This window comes from Penaeus monodon, unplaced genomic scaffold, assembly GCF_015228065.2.
Source record: "Penaeus monodon isolate SGIC_2016 unplaced genomic scaffold, NSTDA_Pmon_1 PmonScaffold_997, whole genome shotgun sequence".
Lineage (NCBI taxonomy): Eukaryota > Metazoa > Arthropoda > Malacostraca > Decapoda > Penaeidae > Penaeus > Penaeus monodon.
In genome coordinates, this window is record NW_023665402.1 from 2,322 (window position 1) to 10,000 (window position 7,679).

At 39.0% G+C, this 7,679-nt stretch overlaps 1 pseudogene; it reads right to left on the bottom strand.

Moving 5' to 3' along the window:
• Positions 1–411: 411 nt before the first annotated feature.
• Positions 412–1,934, bottom strand: LOC119572173 (annotated as a pseudogene).
• Positions 1,935–7,679: the final 5,745 nt, after the last annotated feature.

Genomic DNA, 7,679 nt, shown 5'->3' on the forward strand with positions numbered 1-7,679 from the left:
ATATTCAAAAACATATATTTGCAGTGCATATGGTAATACCTTGTAAGGAATCAAAGGTATGAAAAGAAATTAACATATATGTTTATTTGTGTCTGTGCAAACACACACACAAATACACGTATATGTATATGTATATATATATATATATATATATATATATATATATATATATATATATATATATCTATATATATATATACATATATATACATATATATATATATATATATATATATATATATATATATATATATATATATATGAGTATATATATGCGTTTGTGTGTGTGCGTGTGTGTGTATTTGTGCATGTACATATGTGTACATGTATATCTTTATAGAACTCTATAGAAAGAAAAGGTGTAGAATAGACGTAGTAATTCACAGGTACATATTTAATATAACCCATATCTACAATACTAGTAAGCGTCATGTTTATATCATAACTATGATAATAACAGGTGATTAGGATGAAGGCTGATGTAAGAGATCATGATATCGCTGGATCAGAAAATGGCAGCAAAATTTAAGTTGCATGAATATGGTGGTAAAGTTTATGGGTAACCATAGGCAGTGCTGGGTCCTTGTTGTGAGGAAGCTGATCCTGAAAACTGGCCACTAGAGGAACCAAATCCTGGTTGGCCAGCACCGGCACCAAAGCCTGATTGGCCAGATCCCGAGAACTGTCCTGAACCAAAGCCTGATTGGCCGGCGCCAAAGCCTGAGCCAGAGAACTGTCCAGAGCCAGAGCCTGGCCGGCCACCAGAAGCTGCAGCGGCGGCGTCCTCCTGACGAGCCTTCTCGATCTGAGCGATGGCGTGGGCGGGGAGGGAGGGGTGTGGGCAGCAGGTCGGACTCCACGCGGAACCGTTTTCATCAGCAACGAAGTTGAAGTCAGCTGGCTGCCATCAGGAAGGTGAATCTGAAATGAGGAAACAAATTGAATTTCCGTCTAAAGAAGATAAGAAGCTTTAGACATGATCTTACCAAAAGCAATGTCACACTTACGACCAAGAACCCTGCTGTGCTACGGCTCCATTTCTCCTTGTGGGCTCCTTGTTCCTGACGAATGATGCCGTTTGCAGTTTCGAAGTTGAAGTTGTAGTTTCCGAACTCATCGGGACCTTGGCGTTCGTCGGTAATGATGGGAATGAAAGGACCTGAAGCTCCAGCTCCAGCACCGAAGCCTCCCGAGGAACCGCCGATCCTCCAGTGGCTCCAGCGCCAGGAGCTCCACCACCAAATCCTCCGGTGGCTCCACTGCCGAAGCCGCCACTACCGGAACCAGGAGCCCCACCCCCAAATCCTCCCGTTGCTCCACCTCCGAATCCTCCACTGCCTGAACCAGGAGCTCCACCTCCGAATCCTCCACTGCCTGAACCAGGAGCTCCACCTCCGAATCCTCCACTGCCTCCAGCTCCACTTCCAGGTCCACCTCCTACTCCACCGAAACTGCCGATGAACTTCCACCGGAAGTCCATAGGATCTAGACGGTGAACCTTGAGGCAGTGATGCCACAGCGGCCACCACAGCGCATATCACGAGTTTCTGAAGATGGGAAGGATGGCTGATTACCCTCCGTCTTATATATATATATATATATATATATATATATATATATATATATATATATATATATATATATAAAGTGTATATGTATATACAGAGAGAAAGATACAAATAAATATATGTATAAACACAGATACACACACACACACACATATGTGTGTATGTGTCTGTGTACGCGTATCATATTATCATGTTTTCCATTAAAATGATTCGTTGTGCAAGTGCAGAGAGCTCTACCGATAACATGGTATATTGAGGATGGAGTCAGGCTGAGTGATGACCCTGACTCCGGGCCACACGCTTATATACCAGCTCGGGCACTTCCATTCCTCTCCGGAAAAGCCTTTCACTCCCTTGCAGCGTCATGCTCGCTGTGGCTGAGGCCTTCCTTCAGATCTCCGCAGGACGGACATATGTTTGTGATGGCACCCTGTTCATTGATGACCAAGTTTTATATCTTGTTATGAGAACTAGTACAGGTACATTCCGTAAATTGAGATAACATTCACAAACACATACACGCAACATGAATATGAATACATATGAATATGTTTTGTGTGTGTATGGCATTGTGTATAGACAATAAACAGTAAATGTTTGTGTTACTATTTTTCATCTACCTATCTATCTGTGGCTATATTTTCCTATTTATGTTTCTACCTACGTCACTATCCATGTGTAGCGAGACAGCAAAAAGAATAGATAAATAGATATAGATAGATATAAAGATAACCCTTACACTTTTTACTTAACAACGTGACCCTGTCAGAATGCGGTCCTCATCATCATTGCAAGGTCGCAATTGAAACATCGATTTCACATCCTCTGCCGCTTCTCTCGTGCGCAGCGTCTTCCAAGATTCCGGTGTACCAGTCTCTTGTTGAAATTATATGTGCTTTTTGTTTCGGATACTTAGCTGTTATCATCAACTCCATAATCAGTTTATCGGTACTTAATGACAACACATTGTGGAATTACGAGCGAAACTCTGCAGTATGGAAAGTATGATAATGTGCAGCAAAAGGGGTATCATGATGATCAAAAAACATGGCACAAACACATGACCAGCCGAAGAAAATTCATAGCCATACGCGCTCCTTGCTCGCGTCTTCGCTCCCTCCCTTTCCCTTCTCACATCCAGCAGTACACTATTCGTGCACTCACCCATCAGTTCATTCATTCATCCATCAAAACATTAAACCATCATTTATCAACTAATCGCTTCACCTTTTCATAACTATCAACCCATCCACCGCCCATAAATATATATATATATATATTTTATATATATATATATATATATATATATATATATATATATGTATACATATGTGTGTGTGTGTGGTGTGTGTGTGTGTGTGTGTATGTGTGTGTGTGTGTGCGCGTGTGAGTGTGTGTGCGTGTGCGTGTGCGTGTGTGTGTGTGTGTGTTTGTGTATGTGTGTATGAATAAAAACGAAGGATGAAATAAGAAAACACGAATATGCCGAAGGCATATTTGTTCAACAGAGATAGATATACCTGGTTTACCTAGGAGAATGCAAATCGTACACAAAACCTGGTGATGACATAGCTTGCGCACTCACGCTTTAGGGAATATTCAGTATATCCATAAGTTGCTACCTATATGATGTAATTCGAAGACATCCGCTGGCAACGTGGACCCTTCAGAACAATAAAATCACGTGTTAAGTGTTGATTCCTAGATTTTTAAAATCTTTCTTTTTTTTTTTTTACTTCTCTCAGTTATCTTAACTTTGTGTTTTAGTTATTTTCTTTTATGTGCCCGTTGAACATTTTCAGAATTTTTCCAATGACCGATGCTGATTTAACAAGGTATTACAGGAAATATAAGGTAACAAAAACTGATTTATCATAATTAAGAGTAACACCTTAGAAGAATTTTTTCTTGGCTTTTACACTAATACATAAATTGCACACACACACACACACACACACACACACACACACACACACACGCTCGCGCGCGTGTGTGTGTATGGATTTACCAGACATACAAATAAATCTATTCATATATGCATGCATATTTGTGTGTATATATGTATATATATATACAACAAAACATCCACCGTGCTGATAAAAAGAGTAGAAAAAAATCGCTATATACATAGATTTCCTGACAAGGGAGACAACAGTTTCGAAATCCCCCTGCACCACATCTTCAGGTCACCTGGCGAGAGATGAGTCTGCAGGTGAGAGTGAAGGGGCGGTGGAGAGAGTGGACTGCCTCAGCGCGGGACAGACTGAGGACTGGCGGGTGATCGCAGCCTGTCTCGGGGCTACATATTATTTACTGACTGAATTTATTTATTAATAATGATAAAGACAATTAACACACACTAACATATGTGTGTGTGTGTGTACATATATATGCATATATGTATATATATATATATATAATATATATATATATATATATATATATATATAATATCATATACATATACACATATATATATATATACATACACACATATATACACATATATATTTGCTTTTATATAATATTCTTATATGTGTGTATATATATACACACATATGTGTGTGTATATATACACACATGTGTGTACACACACACATACACACGTACACACACACACACCACACACACACACACATATATATATATATATATATATATATGTATATATATATATATATATATATATATATATATATATATATATATATATATATATATATATATATATGTGTGTGTGTGTGTGTGTGTGTGTGTGTGTGTGTGTGTGTGTAAGCGGATATTCAGTAAATGGTTGTATTAACACATTTCTACTGTAATTGCACCAATAGTTATGTCTTTTTATCAGCAAGCAACATTACTTTATACAGTCAAACGTGTAATGTTTCTATGGCTGTTTAATTCTTATCAAACAATAAAACACATCTAGCATTCAGTCTACAACCTTGTTCTGAATCTGAGTCTGTAGGCCACATTCATCTCTACATATGGGAGATAGAAAAAAAATAGTAAAGGATAGTTCTCCTTTAAACGATGCACAAATCAAAGTTTTCCCCATAAAGAACAGTCTATAGTCATTGCCATTTTCTGACATCATTGAGTCTCACATTCAGTGAATGCTCTGAAAGAAACAAAACTATATATGATCTTAAGCATTCTGTAGTACAGTTTATTTTTAATGTTTTATTCATTGGTTTGATGTCTGTGTGGATTTAAGTGTCACGAAACACTTCAATACTCATACAACGAACATTGTCACAGTCAGGAAAGTTAAAGTACAGCATGACAACCTCTTCCGCCTATTTGTCAGGTACAAGTCACCATAAACTCTGAACCATCGAGCTATAGGGGAATTATAATGTAAAAATGTTAAATATTCGCAAAATAAGGAAAATCATGAGACTACAGAAAGCCACATTGATAATCGTACTAGCTTTCAGTTGTATTTCAAATCAGTGTGTAACCACTTTGACAGGTTGTAGAATGAGATCTTCAAAAACTATAACTTGCATTTCAGACATGTAACATTAAAGAAATTAGAGATCAGTTAAGGATCACACGTTGTCATGTTTAGAATACATGAAAAGTAGGTGATAGCATTAAAATAACAAGCACCAAGTTGCGCAGATAAGTCTAGCTGGCATTAAAACGGTTATATGTGTATTTCATGTTGCTGTGCACGCAATTCACTAAAGCAGGAATCTAATACACAAACACCTGAAATTTTAGTGTTAAGAGAGACGGAAACAGGAAAGTTTACTTTTTATTAATCTGTTTACGATCATTATCACTATCATTAGTGTTACTACTGTTGTTACTGTCATTGTTGTTATTATCTTATCATTATCATTATTGTTATCATCATTATTACTATTACTATTATTATTACTCTTGTCATTATTATTATCATTAAAATTATCATTATTATAATTAATATTTTTATCGTTATTGTTATCATTATTGCCAATATCATTACACTGGTCAACAGCAAAAAATCGTCAATAATTTTTTAACTGATTTTAGATAATTTTGATGCGCTGAATCCAAAAATAACATTGATTTTGCTCAATCAGGTCAAATTTGTGTTCTATTGCAATATTGTTTTTTAGGGTTTGTTGTTCATACATAAGGGTATTAGCATTTTCGTGGCGGGTACTACGATATAATTTTCAAGTTGCGACCGCACATTTTTTGCTAACAGACATTTTTTCCTTATTCAGATGAATGATATGGATTCGTCCAGAGGGTCTTGCAGAAATAAGCCGGATGTATTTTGCTACATCTGCGGCGAATACACCGTTGTTCCTAACAGGAAACCAGTCACAAGTTTCGTAAAGCGTGCTTATCATGCTTATTTTGGCATGAAACTTGGTGATCAGGACAAAGCTTGGGCGCCTCACATGGTCTGCAAGAAATGCACCGAGTATCTACGTCGCTGGACCCATGGAAAGAAGGATGGGCTGAAGTTTGGAATTCTTATGGTTTGGAGAGAGCCAAAAAAACCATGTCAGTGACTGTTACTTCTGCGCTATTTATTTGACTGGGATCAACAGAAAGAACCAGAGCAGCCTCAAGTATCCTGATCTTGAATCAGCACGTCGTCCTGTACCTCACTGTGATGAAGTTCCAGTACCTGTCACAGCAGAACTTCCTGAGTTAAGTGACGAAGAATTCTCCAGTATTGAAGACAATGAAGAAGTAGTTCCTAGCGATGATGCCGATGACGCTCCGCATCCCTTTTCCCAGAAGGAGCTAAATGATCTTGTCCGTGACCTCAACTTGCCAAAGTCATCCGCCGAATTGTTGGCATTAAGACTGAAAGAAAATCCCTTTCTTTCTGACAGTACTCGCATCACTTTCTACCGCAACAGACATCAAGAATACCTTCGTTTTTTCTCTGAAGAGAAAGACTTGGTGTACTGTACAGATGTTTCACAGCTTCTGCACAATCTTGGATTGCCAACCTGTAGAATGGAGACTGTTTATTGACAGCAGCAAGAGATCGCTGGAAGCCGTTCTGGTGCACAACGGCAACCAGTTTGCCTCTATACCGCTGGCTCACTCGACTACACTGAAGGAGAAGTATGAAGTGGCGAAGTATCTGCTGGAGAAAATTCGTTATTGTCAGCATGAGTGGATGATCTGTGTTGACCAGAAGATGGTGAACTTTTTGTTGGGACAGCAGTCCGGTTTCACCAAGTACCCGTGCTTTCTGTGCATGTGGGATAGTAGGGACCGAGCTCAGCTTACACGAAAAAGGAGTGGTCTCTGCGGGAGGAATTGGAGCCTAGCAGATCAAAGAACGTCATCAACGCCTCTCTGGTGGACAGAGACAGGATACTCTTCCCACCCCTGCACATTAAGCTTGGCTTGATGAAGCAGTTCACCAAAGCTCTGGACAAGGATGGTGGCTGCTTCACTCACCTGTGCCATGCTTTTCCAGGAGTGACCATGGAGAAATTGAAAGCTGGCATCTTTGACGGACCTCAACTACGTCAGCTCATCAGAGATCCAGAGTTTGAAAACTCAATGAATAAAGTCGAACAGGAAGCGTGGACGGCATTTCTTCTGGTCGTAAAGAACTTCCTTGGCAACAACAAGGCCAGCAACTACGCAGAACTCGTCACCAAAATGCTGACTGCCTTCAAAAACCTGGGATGTAACATGAGCATCAAAATGCACTACCTATTCTCACACATGGATCGGTTTCCAGAGAATCTGGGATCAATGAGCGAGATTTCATCAAGACATGAATGAGATGGAGACCAGGTATCAGGGACGGTGGGATGCAGTCATGATGGCCGATTACTGTTGGACTTTGAAGAGAGACATCCCTGCCGCTGCACATTCGAGGAGCTCAAAGAAAAGGAAGTGTCAGCACTGAATGATCAATGATGACCAAACATCTAGTTTTCATGCATCTGTCTTTATTAGTGTCCTGTCTACTGATCAATTCTGATCGATGTTCAGCACTGATCAGTAGATATTGTAATAGTTACCAATGTAATGCAATGTTGATGTCAATACAGATACCGATCATTGTTTGCAACATGTCGATAATTATAAATTGGGTGAGAAAACAAAACAAAAAAATATATATATCTGATGTAT